General features: G+C 46.2%; 1 long non-coding RNA gene across 1 annotated transcript; it reads right to left on the bottom strand.

Moving 5' to 3' along the window:
* Positions 1–1,987: 1,987 nt before the first annotated feature.
* Positions 1,988–5,630, bottom strand: LOC125514356. Its single transcript, XR_007286357.1, has 4 exons — positions 4,942–5,630; positions 3,290–3,354; positions 3,173–3,210; positions 1,988–2,378 (listed from the first exon to the last, which is right to left on the bottom strand). It is a non-coding gene; the product is annotated as an uncharacterized LOC125514356 (long non-coding RNA).
* Between the last annotated feature and the right edge of the window lie 10,801 nt (positions 5,631–16,431).

Consider the following 16,431-nt stretch of genomic DNA (forward strand, 5'->3'; position numbering starts at 1 on the left):
AGGCCTCCTGAGACTGGCCATCTGAAAGAGGGGCCTCTTCCGCCTCTGGTGCGCCCCTCTGCGGCGGCTGATCCTCCTCAGCCGCGGTGGCGGTTTCTGTAGGCCTTCCTTGTCCCTGTTCTGCCTTGTCCCGGGCTGCTGACGCGGTTTTGATTCGGCGCTCCTCTCTAACTGCCACCAAGGCTGCGCTGGCGGAGTAGGGAGTGGCGGCGAGGTAAAGCACCAGGGGCTCTTGAGGGCGCGGAGCCACCATGACCGGTGGGCTGGTCAGGTATCTCTTGAGATCCTGGAACGCCTTGTCGGCCTCTTCAGTCCACTCGAAGGGCCCCTTTTTCTTCATTAGCTGGAAGAAGGGCAGTGCTCGTTCCCCCAACTTGGAGATGAAGCGCCCTAGCACGGTCACGCGCCCCGTGAGCTTCTGCATTTCTCTGAGGGTCTTTGGCGGGCTCATGTCTTCCACCGCCTTGACCTTCTCCGGGTTAGCCTCGATGCCTCGGTGGGACACGAGGAAACCCAAGAGCTTGCCCGAGGGGACTCCGAACACACACTTCTCTGGGTTGAGCCGTAGGTTCACTGCGTTGAGGCTCGCGAAGGTTTCCTCCAAGTCTTGTATCAAGGTCTTGGCCTCCCGAGACTTTACCACAATGTCATCGATGTAAGCTTCAACATTCTTCCCGAGCTGCGGGCCCAAGGTGATGTGCATCAGCCGTTGGAAGGTCGCTCCTGCGTTACGCAGCCTGAATGGCATGCATGTGTAGCAGTACACCCCACACGGGGTTAGGAAGGCTGTCTTCTCGACGTCTTCTACCGCCATCTTGATCTGGTGATACCCAGAGAAGGCATCCAAGAAGCACAACAGGTCACATTCCGCAGTGGAATCGATGATCTGGTCGATGCGGGGGAGCGGGAACGGATCTTGCGGGCATGCTTTGTTGAGGTTGGTGAAGTCGACACACATGCGCTCCTTCCCTCCCTTCTTTGGCACAACGACAGGGTTGGCCAACCAATCCGGGTATCGGACCTCGCGAATGACCCTTGCGGCTTCTAATTTGCGGGTCTCTTGGACGATGAAGGCCTGCTTTTCTGTGGACTGCCGCCTGGCCTTCTGCTTCATAGGGTGCACGTTGGGGCACACGTTGAGGTGATGCTCGATTACACTCCTAGGGATCCCTGCCAACTGGTCAGGCTCCCAAGCGAATACCTTCTTGTTTGCACGCAGGAACCCGACCAGGGCCTTCTCCTGCTCGGGTTTGAGGTGGGCGCCTCTGGTGAAAGTGGCGTTGGTGGATCCGTCCTCATCGACGGGTATCTGCTTGGTTTCTGCCTTGTCTTGGGTGAACAACTGTTTCTTCTTGGCGGGTGCAGCCCCCTTGGGCCCGAGGGTCTCCAAGTTGGCGGGCTGTGCCGACGCCGCCGTCTTGAAGGCGAGCTTGAGCACCCGCAGCGCGTCCCCGGTGTCCCCGTGCACAATGAGGACACCGCTACTCCCGGGCATCTTCATGAGGTTGTACGCCGGGTGCGTCGCGGCCATGAACTGGGCCAGCGCTGGGTAGCCGAGGATGGCGTTGTAGGGGAGGCCGATGGGGTACACCACAACACGGATGCAATGGCATGTAATCTGTCAGGATAATGCACTTAAGAGGGCAGATAAACTGCCGGGACAGAGTTTCTCCCGGCAGATAGAACTGCCACGAGAACGGCTGCCGAGGATTATTTCTCCCAGCAGATAACCATTTCCTGGCAGTTTTTCTACCGTGACCATTGTATTGGCCGGCAGTTTGTTTTCTCCCGGCAGATTAGTCATCTAATAGGAACTACATCTTACCGGCAGTTCTATAGCCTGCACAAGGACATTTACCCGGCAGGTAATATGCCAGCACACACGCGTTGTTTCAGTCAGTGCAATATATCCCTAATTTAAGACACGGCCACTATGTTGAGGCAATGAAGACATATCACACAATCTATACACACACTTTAATCAATGTTACATGCAAGGTCTCATTCAATAACATTAACCAATCAAATACATAAGAACATTCTGCCACAATGCAAAGTACATATGTTTCTAGGAAAAGAAATTGTGCCACACATCCAAAATGAGCATTCCATGGCTTATGTGCCAAAACAACCACCAAAATGAGCAAAGTGAAACTTGCAAAATCTTCAGGCTCAACAAAGAAGGCATATTACATACTCCCTATCTCCCAAATTATTTGTCTAGATACGGATGTACCAAAACACCTTCTAGTCTAAGACAACGTAATTTGGGATGGAGGTAATATATATTATCACTCCACCAACTTGTAAGATCGTCCAAACCTCCAGCAACTTGTACATCTTCCAAACCTCCAGCAACTTGTGTATCTTTGAGATACCTGCAACAAATATACATAAGAACTATAATATATAATCTTGTAGACAAGATACTATAGTTTCTTTACAGTATTCACAAATTCTGGCCCTATGCATACATTGGTCATAGCTAGCTACTAGAACAGAAATCAATGCGTCTTATAAGCTATTATATATGATATAGTTATGCAAAGAAATAGATCAGTTAGTACTATGAAAGCCAACATAAAAGTAAATATATCAACTATGTTCATGACTAAAAACAATTTTCAAGTTTGGCTCATGTACAATACCAATCTGATTACATTAAGGGCGAAATTGCAAAGAATGACAAAGTAGTCAAGAGAGGTTCATTGAGCAAAGAATTGTCCACCCGTGTTGGCTAACGCCAATCCATGTTACTTATGAATCATGCATAAGGTATTAGTTCAGCTGCATATTACTGATCCTGAGGTCATTGTCAAAGCTGTAATGAGACATATAGCCATCACTTAATTATGTGTAATGTCATTACTGATATAAGTATTGCTGCAAGATAGAACTGTATTATGGTTTTGATGGTGTCTAACCAAACTAAGCTTCTAGAATAAAGCTTGGAGCTATCATGAAGATAACTGTCATTTTAAGTGTAATCGTGAATTCCAACATGGCATTATGCTATTTCACAGTTTTTGCTAATATATAGGATACACATGTACAAGAAAGGTGCAACTAATGCCCTGGAGAAACCGAATTCAGAAATTACTACTTTACAAGGGGTGAGACAGCCACAGATCTAAACAATTGTAAAGATGTAAGTGAGTCCAAGGCATATTACCTCAGCTTGCTTCTGCCATACACTTAGAATACTTCCAGCTGCATTAGAAGTAAAGACTTTTAAGCAATCAAACATAATGTTCATTGGTAAAATATAATCACAAAAACATAAGCTTACATGCTTGTGTCTTCTGGTATCCCCTTTTCCTCTTTTATCTATTTTTGAAATGAAGATGCCAGCTTCTGTAATGATGGTTACTTGGTTAGCAATAGAACGGGTAAAATGTAGTTGGTATTTATACTTTTATTTAGTCTTTGAGAATAGAACACAAATTTTTTTTGTAAAATACTTGTTTAATATTCAACTGCAATTTATGTTTTCTCCGGTGCATATACCAATATAATAATGATGATGCAATATTTTTCTCAAAGACACATATAAATACATGCCATTTTGTATCAGAAGAAAGCCGATGAGGTGCGAGATTGCATATCACAAAGGCGACAACAATTGAATAGGTAACATAATCGAAACAACTGATGAAAATTGTCAAATCTCAAGATTTTGTTAGCAGAAGAACAACTTTGCACAAGTTCGAAGATTCTGAACTGTTCATATTTGGGCGGCGATCTCGTTTGCAGTATTTATCTTCGACAGATGGATAAGAACTGAAAGTATATGTCAGTAACATACCCTTCTTTTTCAAACGAAACATGGCCTACATTCTAAGAAAATTCCATCTGACCTTGTATACCTGACCCTATTCTTGCTTTGTTTTAAAACTGATTCTTAGAGCTGAAACAGGACCATATACTTCGAAAACTACTTTTGACGCATGGCGTCTAGTGGGATGCATATCTCGCCTGCATGATTGCTCGTGGATCAGTGCCGTGCATTGATGCATAGCTTTTCTCAAATTTCCTAGATATATCCATCGGCTCATTTGAATAGGTATGGCACACGGTTGAGCCAAGGCTTTTCGTATCTGCACCGGACCACGTTGTCGCTGTGCACTAGTTCTAAATACGAGCCACTGACGGCAGCAAGACTACCGAGACCAAAATATCAAGGCCAGCTAATGTGGCTATCTTTTTGTGCTGACAGCGCCAGGTCCAATTTTTAGAAAAAAATCAATTTCATTTGACTCATTTAATGCACAAGCGCACCGGCCAACTACATTTTTTAAGGTCCCATGGGGGAAAAATGCCATGCACCCCCTCAATACTGTGCACCACACCCGTCCCTGCATCCTTTTCCAGAACCAAAATTCCTGATCCGTGGTGTGAGCCTGCTGAGTATAGTCCCCCGCGACAGGCATTTAACACACCACGTCTTGATCTGTCAGCATACCATATCCATCACTCATATAGATGAATCAAATAGCCAAACTAAAAGCTGGCAGTTTTAGCTCGTATCTAACAGCACGCGCAGACGGCATAGATACAGTGGGCTGTTGCCGCCGTGCGCTGAAAAATCCGTTTCCCATATGCTTCTGCTATCATAACTGATAAGGACCAACTATATGGCTTCTCAAGCATGACAAGTTAGAGCAACAAACCTTCACATAATGTACGCATAACTGAACTAATGCTCAAGGCTTAAACGATGCACACTGCTGTGTATACTGGTTAATTAGGTAAAAGATAAATTAGGTTATCAGAATACTAGATAAGTTTATAAATGAAAATTACTTCATAATTCTCCTACAATAATGGTTATTTGCTACACAAGGTTTAGTTGGTGCGTTGTGAATGTGAGTGTGTCCTTGTTGTACTCTGAACAGACATACAAGGAAAAAAACAGGGAATAGCATCTTGATCCATACATACAGGTGATGAGCTCGATGAAGAGAGAGGCGTCGTGGTGTGACTGGTGACAACTGTAGGAGGAGTTTTGGAGCAGCCCTACGACCACCGCGCCATCCGTTCTCCATAGCAGCAGGTGCTGCAGGCCTTCACCCCCAGAAGGTGCACGCCCCACCAAGAAGAGGAACGCTCGATGTCGATGCAGCTCGCGGTCGATGGACGATCTGGTGCTTTTCCCGCGAAAGTACTGGGTTATGGGACCGCGTTTTGAAGGCAGTGGCGTTGGGAGTGTGGTGGAGGAAGTCCATAGAGAGGCCGTCGGGGACGAGCTCCTCGGGAGACAAGCGGCTACACTCCCGATCTTACCCTCTCACGGATCCGGGCAAGGCATATGGAATGATGATGGGGAAGTGGCGGTGGAGAGTTGAACAACCGGGGCGGCGTTGATGAGGCCCGGAGCAGCCAGATCCGGCAGCACGGACGACCAGCGCGGCCAGATCCGAACAGCACCGATGACCAGCCCGGCCAGATCCGGCAATGGCTGCGCTGCTTCCACCGAACGGGAGGTCAGCGGAGGAAGAGAGGTAGGGGCGGCGCCGCACAAGGAAGGGGAGAACAGGGTTTGGAAGGGACGGCGGTGGAGTAGTTGGTGCGGCGGCGCTGGATCTGGGTGGAGGGATTTGGGGAACGGCAATTGGGCTCGGGGGCTTTATTTATTTGGTGCGAACTTTTGGGCAACTCCCGCGCCAGCGCGCGTTTTAGGCCCAGTATCTCGCGCCACTAAGTCGCCGGCAGATAATGGGCCGAGGGGTACTTCTCCCGGCAAATATAGTGACCCAAGAAGTGTTTGTCATTGTCGGCAGTTTAGGTGTCCTCGATGCTCATCTTCTCCCGGCAGTTACTTTGCCCTTAAGTAGTTCTAACGGCAGTACTAAGATTCCTGGCAGATGATTTGCCCTTATTCTACTATTTCTCCCGGCAGTTAATTGCCCCCAATCAGGTGTTGTGGTGTAGTGGGGGCGATGTCGAAGTCGACCAGCTCCGTGCGGAAGTTGTCGTAGGTGCTGAAGGTTACTGGGAGCCGGATCTGTCCCAAGGAGCTGGATGACTTGCCCCCAACGCCTGAGAAGGGCCGGCTGGGTTGCAGCCGTTCCAGGGGTATGCAGAGGAGGTCGAAGGCCTCGACCGAGAGCATGCTAAGGCCCGCGCCGCCATCAATGAGGGTTCTGGTGACGGCCACCTTGCAGATGGTGGGGGTGCACAGCATGGGGAGCGCACCCGAGCAGGCCGAGTTGGAGGGGTGGTCCTCTGAGCTGAAGGTCAGGCTGGTCTCGGGCGCCGCCCGGTCCAGGGGAGCCCCCTGCCGCGTGGAAGCGGCGCTGACCCGGCGGATGAACGGCTTGACGTGGTGACTTGTAGGCGGTGCCTGCGAGCCGCCCAAGAGGGCCGCGACGACCGGGGGTGTTGGTGCAGCGCGATGGGCGGGGGAGAGGTTGCGGGGCTCCATGGGTGCGCGGAGCGCGTGAGGTGAAGAACCAGCTGGGGTGAGCGAGGGAGTTGCGGTGCGGCCGTCTTGCCGCACGGACGGATGCTGGGACGATGCTCGCTGCTCGTCCCCCGCCGGGCCGGTGGCGGCGTTGACGGCAGGCGACGGGGAACGGCGAGGACGCCCGCCGACAGGGGCCGTCTGGGCGACGCGGGAAGCGAGCGCGGCCCGGCGCTCGGCGCGGGCCTGACGAGTGTCAGACATGGGCGTGATGGTAGGAGGAGAACGGGGTGGTGGAAGACGAATCCCAGCGCACCCCTACCTGGCGCGCCAAATGTCGGATTCCGGGTTCCGGCAGACCCTTGAGGTTCGAACACTGGGGTGCGCGCGGAGATTTCGCCTCCTACCATCCTGCACCCCTCCGCCTTGCTAGGATCTGAACTATGGAAAAAACAACACAAGAGACGCATGGTTTATACTGGTTCGGGCCACCGTTGTGGTGTAATACCCTACTCCAGTGTGTGGTGTGGTGGATTGCCTCTTGAGGTGATGATGATGAACAATACAAGGAAGAACAGCCTCGCGAGGGTCTGTTCTTAGCTGAGGCGATGAACTGCTGGGAGGAGCTCAGTCACCTTTCTCTCTCTCTCTCTCTTTCTGATCTTCTCTATCCTTCCAACCCTCCGGCTCGGCTCTCTTCTCCGCCCCTTGGCTCTGTGGGTGGCTGGTCCTATTTATAGAGGCCCTGGTCCTCTTTCCAAATATCGAGCGGAAAGGGAGCCAACAATGGCGGGCTAATTTGAAGGGGGCATCTAGTATCAACTATCCTGACAAAAGTAGTCTTCGCCTGCGCAAAGCTCTGGTGATGACGCAGTCTTGGGCTCCACGGTGACCTCCGTCTCGTAGTACTCCTGGTCTTGGTCTCGTTGCACCGAAACGGCAACCTTTGCCTGATGCCTCGGTACTCCGCGGCTGGGCTTGCCCTCTTTGCACCAAAGAGGAAGGGAGGACACTGCGCGGGCTGGCACCCGCCTGGTGCCCCCGGTCGTCATGGCTTGCGTCACGGGCACCTCGTGAGGTACCCTGCCTTGATCTCTCCGCCTCCTCGTGAGCCAGCCCAACGAGGCCGTGCCTGAGGAAGCTCCGCGTCGTCCGCCCCGTGAGGATTGGCCCCTCGCGAGGGTCTTGGGTTTGTGTTGGTGAAGATGGGCTGCGCTGGGCCCCCCTTTGAGCCATGCCGCAGGCCGCAGGCAGGCAAGTCTGGGGACCCCCGTTTCCAAAACTCCGACAAGAGGGCCCGATCCTGGGTAAACATCGTGTCCCCTGCCTCCTGTTACCATCCGCCTTAGACGCATAGTTCGGGACCCCCTACCCGAGATCCGCCGGTTTTGACACCGACACGCGTTGTTAGCAAAATTATTCCTACCAACAAAATTCACATCCATAGATTCATTATTATTCTCAATAAAAGTAGATAAAGGTATATCATTAGGATCAGAAGAAACCCTTTTATTAGCAAATAATTTCATAAGTTCATCCATCTTTCCACTCAAAACATTGATTTCTTCTATCGCATGCACTTTCTTATTAGTAGATCTTTCAGTGTGCCATTGAGAATAATTAACCATAATATTATCTAGGAGTTTAGTAGCTTCTCCTAAAGTGATTTCCATAAAAGTGCCTACCGCGGCCGAATCTAAAAGATTTCTAGAAGCAAAATTCAATCCGGCATAAAATTTTTGTATAATCATCCACAAATTCAAACCATGTGTTGGGCAATTACGTATCATTAATTTCATCCTCTCCCAAGCTTCTGCAACATGTTCATGATCAAGTTGCTTAAAATTCATAATATCGTTTCTAAGAGAGATGATTTTAGCGGGAGGAAAATACTTAGAGATAAAAGCATCCTTGCACTTATTCCAAGAATCAATACTATTTTTAGGCAAAGACGAAAACCAAGCTTTAGCATGATCTCTAGGCGAAAAAGGAAATAGCTTCAATTTAACAATATCATTGTCCACATCTTTCTTCTTTTGCATATCACACAAATCAACGAAGCTATTTAGATGGGTAGCGGCATCTTCACTAGGAAGGCCGGAAAACGGATCTTTCATGACAAGATTCAGCAAGGCAGCATTAATTTCACAAGGTTCAGCATCGGTAAGAGGAGCAATCGGAGTGCTAATAAAATCATTGTTGTTGGTATTGGTAAAGTCACATAATTTAGTGTTATCTTGAGCCATCGTGACAAGCAAGCAATCCAACACACAAGCAAACGAGGAATGGGAAAAAAGTTAAATAGAGAAAGAGAGGGAGGATAGAGAGAGAGAGAGGGCCAATAAAATGGCAAGGGTGAAGCGGGGGAGAGGAAACGAGAGGAAAATGGCAAATAATGTAATGCGGGAGATTAGGGTTTGTGATGGGTACTTGGTATGTTGACTTTTGCGTAGACCTCCCCGGCAACGGCGCCAGAAATCCTTCTTGCTACCTCTTGAGCACTGCGTTGGTTTTCCCTTGAAGAGGAAAGGGTGATGCATCAATGTAGCATAAGTATTTCCTCAGTTTTTGAGAACCAAGGTATCAATCCAGTAGGAGGCTACATGCGAGTCCCTCGCACCTACACAAAACAAATAAATCCTCTCAACCAACGCAATAAGGGGTTGTCAATCCCTACACGGTCACTTACGAGAGTGAGATCTGATAGATATGATAAGATAATATTTTTGGTATTTTTATGATAAAGATGCAAAGTAAAATAAAAGCAAAGTAAAAAAGCAAAGGAAATAACTAAGTGTTGGAATATTAATATTATGAAGATAGACCCGGGGGCCATAGGTTTCACTAGTGGCTTCTCTCAAGAGCATAAGTATTTTACGGTGGGTGAACAAATTACTGTTGAGCAATTGACAGAATTGAGCATAGTTATGAGAATATCCAAGTATGATCATGTATACAGGCATGATGTCCAAGACAAGTAGACCGACTCCTGCCTGCATCTACTACTATTACTCCACACATCGATCGCTATCCAGCATGCATCTAGAGTATTAAGTTCAAGAGAATAGAGTAACGCTTTAAGCAAGATGACATGATGTAGAGGGATAAATTCATGCAATATGATAAAAACCCCATCTTGTTATCCTCGATGGCAACAATACAATACGTGCCTTGCTGCCCCTACTGTCACTGGGAAAGGACACCGCAAGATTGAACCCAAAGCTAAGCACTTCTCCCATTGCAAGAAAGATCAATCTAGTAGGCCAAACCAAACTGATAATTCGAAGAGACTTGCAAAGATAACCAATCATACATAAAAGAATTCAGAGAAGATTCAAATATTGTTCATAGATAAACTTGATCATAAACCCACAATTCATCGGTCTCAACAAACACACCACAAAAGAAGATTACATCGAATGGATCTCCACAAGAGAGGGGGAGAACTTTGTATTGAGATCCAAAAAGAGAGAAGAAGGAAGCTAATAACTATGGACCCGAAGGTCTGAGGTAAACTACTCACACTTCATCGAAGAGGCTACGATGTTGATGTAGAAGCCCTCCGTGATCGATGCCCCCTCCGGCGGAGCTCCGGAACAGGCCCCAAGATGGGATCTCATGGATACAGAAAGTTACGACGGTGGAATTAGGGTTTTGGCTCCGTATTTGATCATTTGGGGGGTACGTAGGTATATATAGGAGGAATGAGTACGTCGGTGGAGCAACAGGGGGCCCATGAGGGTGGAGGGCGCGCCTGGGGGGTAGGCGCGCCCCCTATCTCGTGGCTTCCCTGTTGGTTGCTTGACGTAGGGTCCAAGTCTCCTGGATCTTGTTCGTTCCAAAAATCACGTTCCCGAAGGTTTCATTCCGTTTGGACTCCGTTTGATATTCCTTTTCTTCGAAACCCTAAAATAGCTAAAAAACAACAATTCTTGGCTGGGCCTCCGGTTAATAGGTTAGTCACAAAAATAATATAAAAGCGAATAATAAAGCCCAGTAATGTCCAAAACAGAAGATAATATAGATACATTGGAGACGTATCAGCGGTGTAATTCTCCCACCATGAGGTTGCGGGTCCATCTAGTTGATGTGCGGCAAAGCACACCTTCTCAGCATTTGTGCAACCTGCGGTGGTCATCTCCCTTCCAATCTTACGGAGCCAGTCATCAGCAACAATCGGCTCGGTGCTGCTAGAGAACACCGACAAATTCAACCTTAGAAAACAGGCTAAGTTGTCAACTGGGGGTGGTGGTGGTGGGTTGTTGTTGTTGTTGTTGCCTTGGTTCTGAACGAGCAACTGCATCAAGGCATTCTGATGTTGGATCAACTGAGTGAGCTCCAGCGGGAAAACGAATCCGGGGTCACATCTCAAAGGCATCCGATAGGTTTAGATGGGTGAGAATAGAATAGAAAATAGGGTCTAAAGAGATATTTCACTACCCATACGCACATGAGACAAACATATTCAATTCACACCACTCAATTCAAACAAGATTCATACAATTGACCTAAGCTACTATTACAAGATCTCGCACAATTCTAACTACTTGGAAGAATACTAATAGTGATATGGCGGTCAACTAGAAATTTTTATCGGTGGAAGACTCCACAATATCCGCTCCAGCTTTGTCTTCATTATCATCACTGTCTTCATCATCGCTGTCGGGGTCTGTGTCTATGTCATCTAGTATGATGTAGTCGTCAGAACGAATGTCCACTCTAGGCTCGGGCTTCACCACGGGTATTCCTAGCTTCCTCCTAAGGTCTTCATTCTGCTACAGTAGTACAGCAATTTCTTCTTCATATCCATCACGTGTAGCCTTGATTTCCTCTTCTAGCTCCATATTCCGGGTCATCACCTTCTTCGTATCTATCATGTTAGCGCACATCTGGTTCTCATAACGATGAATGTGCTGGTTCAACCCCTATATGTAGGCTGCAATAGAATTATCCTTCCTGGTGCGAATCATCTCCCATTGCTCATGTCGGCATCCACATATCTGGTAGGTGGTGTCTTTAAGATCCTTGTTGTACACCTCGCCTATGCGTCCAATGGTGATGTGGGCGGTCATGCTCTTTCCTAAACTCCAGGTTGGTGCATCAAAGGAAAACTCGATGGGCGTGGTAATTGGTGCATAAGTCCTTCTTGAATCATCCAGCGCCCCTCTTATGGTAAAGTGGCGGTGAAGGTTCCGGTGAAGCTTGGTATGCCGATGTTCAGGTACCTAGTGACTTCCTTCAAGTGTCGTCCGAAAGGGGTGTTGTCATCCTGACGAGTGAACTTGTTCCTTGGGTCCGTCATCTATAGTGTAGAAATAGAGAAGAGTTAGAAATGAGTAGAGAAGAGTAATCCTGTAGCTTTTCCCAGTGGTCGCATCCTACAGTCAGTGTGTGCTCTGATACCATCTTGTAGAGACCCGATCCCAATGGACCGTAGTCTTTGTGCTTAAGTGTCATCCCTGGATCAGTATAGCTGACACACAGTACTCGAGGATTTATAACAGAGTTCAATCCCACACTTATTACACCGAGTGTCTCATAAAGTGTACTTATTACAATAATATGGCTGAAGGCCATCTAAATAACTACGGAAGCTTCAAAGATAAATGAGTCCATCCAACTCCACGGCAAAACTGAGTGCATGACAACGACCTATCGCACCTTACTATTCGTTTGAAAATTCTGCAACATGATACGTTGCAGCCGTGTAGGTCAGCACATGCAATATGCTGGCAAGATCACACTATAGAGAAAATGATGGAATAATAGCTATCACTACATGCATATTTGGCTGGTGGAGGCTCTAAGTTTAATATTTGCATAAAGCTAATTTTTCCCTACAACAAAGGAGTAGATTTTATTTAACTACCAGGTTTATGCCATTATTGAGAAGATTCCCCCAAATCAATCCAAAATTACCATGTAATAAAATTAATAACCCAACAAATTCATTAAGTAAAGTGATGAGATCAATCAATAATTCAAATACCAGATACTCAAAATGTCCATAACCGGGGACACGGGTAATCATGATTAGTTTATACACTCTGCAGAGGTTTGCACACTTTTCCCCACAAGACTCGACCGCATTCATGATCGGAAGATCGAGACATAGTCTTTCTGAAGCATGAACTCTTTACTCTGGGTAGACATTACCACCTACTTTCCCCTACATCTGCTAGCCTACCACTGAAAGAGGTCACACAACTTACTCAACTATGCTAGAGCCCATAATGGCTTGTTGCTGCACATGGAAGTTTCTAGCATGAATAATCTTATGATCCCTTTGAGCCTGGGTGTCATTCCATAGGATGATCACACGGATACTCCGGGATATCCTAGGACAACACTGGATTCTCCAGGTGTCCGCAACCAATCCACCTAGATGTGTATTAAAGTAGCCACCTTAAGTTTCCCTTAGTTATTATCCGAATAGAGGGGATCGTAACGAAGAATTTGGCATTGATTTCTTTGGATTTGGATAAACGAGCAAAAAGTTATGACCGTTTAAAGATTAGGGACTAATCTGCAAAGAAAATAATTATGGATAGGTCCCTGGCAGAAATTTAACGAACGAAAATTCGCTACGGAAGTCTAACAAATGAAAACCGTTTGCTACCAAAGTCTAATGGACGAACGTCAGCTAAATAAAGTAACCTAAAAAATAAACCGGGTTTAGAAAAGAAAATCGAAAACAAAAAAAACCGGATCGGGGTGGCGGTTTATACCGGTTCGGCGAGAAAAACCGACGACGGTGGCGACGGTTGGTGGCGGCGGCGGCTCTGGCAAGGCGGGATGGTGCGGGGCGGCGAGCTGCGGCGGCGGGGCGTTGGCTACAATGGCGAGGCGAGGCGGCAGTGGTGGCGGGAGGCGGCGGCGGCTAATGAGGAGGAGGGGGGGTCAGGGCCCACTACTAGGGAAAACCCTAGTAGTAGCGCTTGAAATATGCATAGCAGTAGCGCTGGGTCGAGCACTACCACTAAGGCGCTACAGCTAACTAGTAGGAGTAGCGCTGGAAAGGGAGCGCTACTGCTATACCTACTTAGCAGTAGCGCTTTCCTTTTGACAGCGCTACTGCTACTTGTAAGTAGTAGTAGGGCCTGTTCTAAAAATCTCTGCCGCTAAATTTTCCTGTATTTTTAAAAATACAGCTTATTTTCATTGTGTGGTTTTATATCCAGTACTTTCATCATATGATTTTATGACCATGATTACTTATTATATATAACAGTGGATGAAATGAACGTGGAGTAGATTCAAGTGGAGGCAACATGTGGTGCATGTCGAAAGTACTACTCCAATCCAAACTTCATCCAGTTTGGATTAGTAGTACTTTTGATGTGCACCACATGTTGGCTTCACTTCAATCTAATCCAGGTCATTTCACCCACTGTTATATATAATAAGTAATCATGCTCATATAACAACTTAGCATCACACATCATCGATCATAATAATAAATAACTCATCATTGGTATCATAATAACAAGTCATAGTCATCATCATCAAACATACAACTTCTACTCGATACCACATCATCATCATAGTCATCTAACCAATCCTACTTAGTTCTTCTTAGAACATGATCATGAGTATTATTAATTAGGACCTACTACCTTCTCTTAGGTAAAATAGCATAAAACAAGATAGGCCCTGACTCTCCATTATGGAGAATGGAGATTATCATGTCTTTAATTCTTGCCTTTCGCACAATGTTGCTTCCAAGTACCTCCTTACGATTATCCATACATTTTTTCCATGCTTTGATTTTCATGTATCCACTTCTTTTAGAAATCCAATATGGATAGGTGAGATTCGTAGGATGACCTGGTCGTATGTTCAAAACATCAAGGCGACCATTCTGATACATCAGATGAGGCACACAATCATTGAGGATTTTCTATTGAAAAACATAGTAATAACTTCGTAGTTAGCAATGTAGTTAAGTTTTAAAAGAATTTATGCAAAAGATGCACGGATGTCGTAATACTAAAAAATCTTACCATGGCATCTCCATGGATGTTACAGTAGTTCAACACGTGCACTAGTGGCACGTATTGACCATAACGTGGAGGAGTTTTATTATAGATATTGTAATTCTCAAGATCAGTACAAAATGCGACCATATGATTTTTCTCCTCATAAGTTAACTTAGAGCCATCGGTGTAGTAGGTTCTGTCTACCATGTTCTGCACATTGTTTGGACAATGAAAATAAGCTGTCAACTATTTTGAAATGAACAATATAAATTAGTTAATAACTATGTTTGTGAAACTCACATAGCAGTAGAATTGGAAGCGTATCAACAAGGGCCCAAATGTCCATATTGTCTTGGTCGATGTTAGGATCACCAAGATCCATGGTGACAAGCATACCCTCATAAAAACCATACATCTTGAAAAGTGCTTCCCAATTTTTGCAACCAAAATGGGTTACAGTCTCAGAATTATACAGATTTACTTCAAAATCCACATCATGATGGGTCCTTAGGTGAATATTCTTTGTTTCGAAATTTTCATGGTCTTCAAAACCCATCCTCTCCAAGACATAGCGTCTTGCATGGCATGGGATAAGCTACTCAAATTGTAAAAGATGAAAATTACACGTTGAAATAGTTGAAGTCATGCTTAATTACGAAAAAACACTTTTCGTCGTTGCGTACCATTTCAACATCGAAGGTCTCCTGGAGCTTAATGCTGAAGCGCCGATCTTCGTCAAGGTGAGGCATGTCGCACAGACCTCGGTCATCGTTGCACCAGCTGCACTCCCCTGGGAGAGTTTCGTCGTTCGATGACGACATTTCCTATGTTCATAATTCAAAGATTAAACTTGTACAATTCAATATATGTATTATAAAAATTAAATTAGATCATTATTATTCATCACGGGTTGACTATCGGTCTGCCGAGTCTATATGGTGGAGACCCTCCCTCACTGATTCCTCTCTGACATTTGCGACCGTCGGTGATGGTCGTTACTCCTCCTTCCCCTAGTGCATAACAAAGGTCTAGCACAAGGAGAAGAAGGAGAAACGACCCCCACGACAACAGTCGGGATTCTTCGTCCTCTCTCATATATGGTGGATACACTCCCTCATAGATTTTTCGACTGTCGGTGATGGTCATTATTCCTCCTTCCCCTAGTGCATAACAAAGGTCTAGCACAAGGAGAAGAAGGAAAAATGACCCCCACGACAACAGACGGGCTTCTTCGTCCTCTCTCATATATGGTGGATACACTCCCTCACTGATTTTACGACCTTCGGCGATGGAGCCTCGACAGACTTAAAGTCAACCCGAAATGTCGTTTAATTATTTTTCAAGAAAATCCAGGCCACTCGATATTTCCTACATATTCTAGCACAAGTCATGCCAGAATTCACGGAAAAATCCAGCATGACCTTTGCTAAAAAAAGGACATATCGAGCGCCTCAAATTTGCCGGAACAGAAATTAATCAACACTCCGGCAAAACATAGGCCACTATAGGAGGTGTAACCTACAAACATGGCCGGCCACTTGGGCAAGCACATATCCTATTTGATCAACACAAGATATACATGTTTATATCTACATCATATGAGCATTCAAACTTGATGGAGTAGTTTTCCAATTTGAGCATTCAATAAGCAAAACCAAATCGTAAAATAAATTAGTATTCAAATTATCATTCATTCAATAAGCAAAACTAAACCATCTCTTTTCCTCCGTACATCGTCGAATATGATCACTAATAGATCTCGAATAGTATCATACATATAACATCACTAATACAGCTAAAACCGTAGAGAACAACAGGTATCGGTGCAGGTGGTGGACACCCAAAGAGAAGGAACCATCACAAGATCATAGCTCTAGTGAGATCCCTGAAGAACCTCCCAGGTATTGGAGAACCTGCCCTCCAACGCAACCATGTAGCGACAGACGTGCTCCTCCTCCTCGCTGACACGGTGACGTACCACCTCCGCGGGGTCCTCAAGCCTCCACACCATCACTGGCCCACCCGACCGCCACCAAAGAAGGTTCAGGT

Source organism: Triticum urartu, chromosome 6 (assembly GCF_003073215.2).
Source record: "Triticum urartu cultivar G1812 chromosome 6, Tu2.1, whole genome shotgun sequence".
NCBI lineage: Eukaryota > Viridiplantae > Streptophyta > Magnoliopsida > Poales > Poaceae > Triticum > Triticum urartu.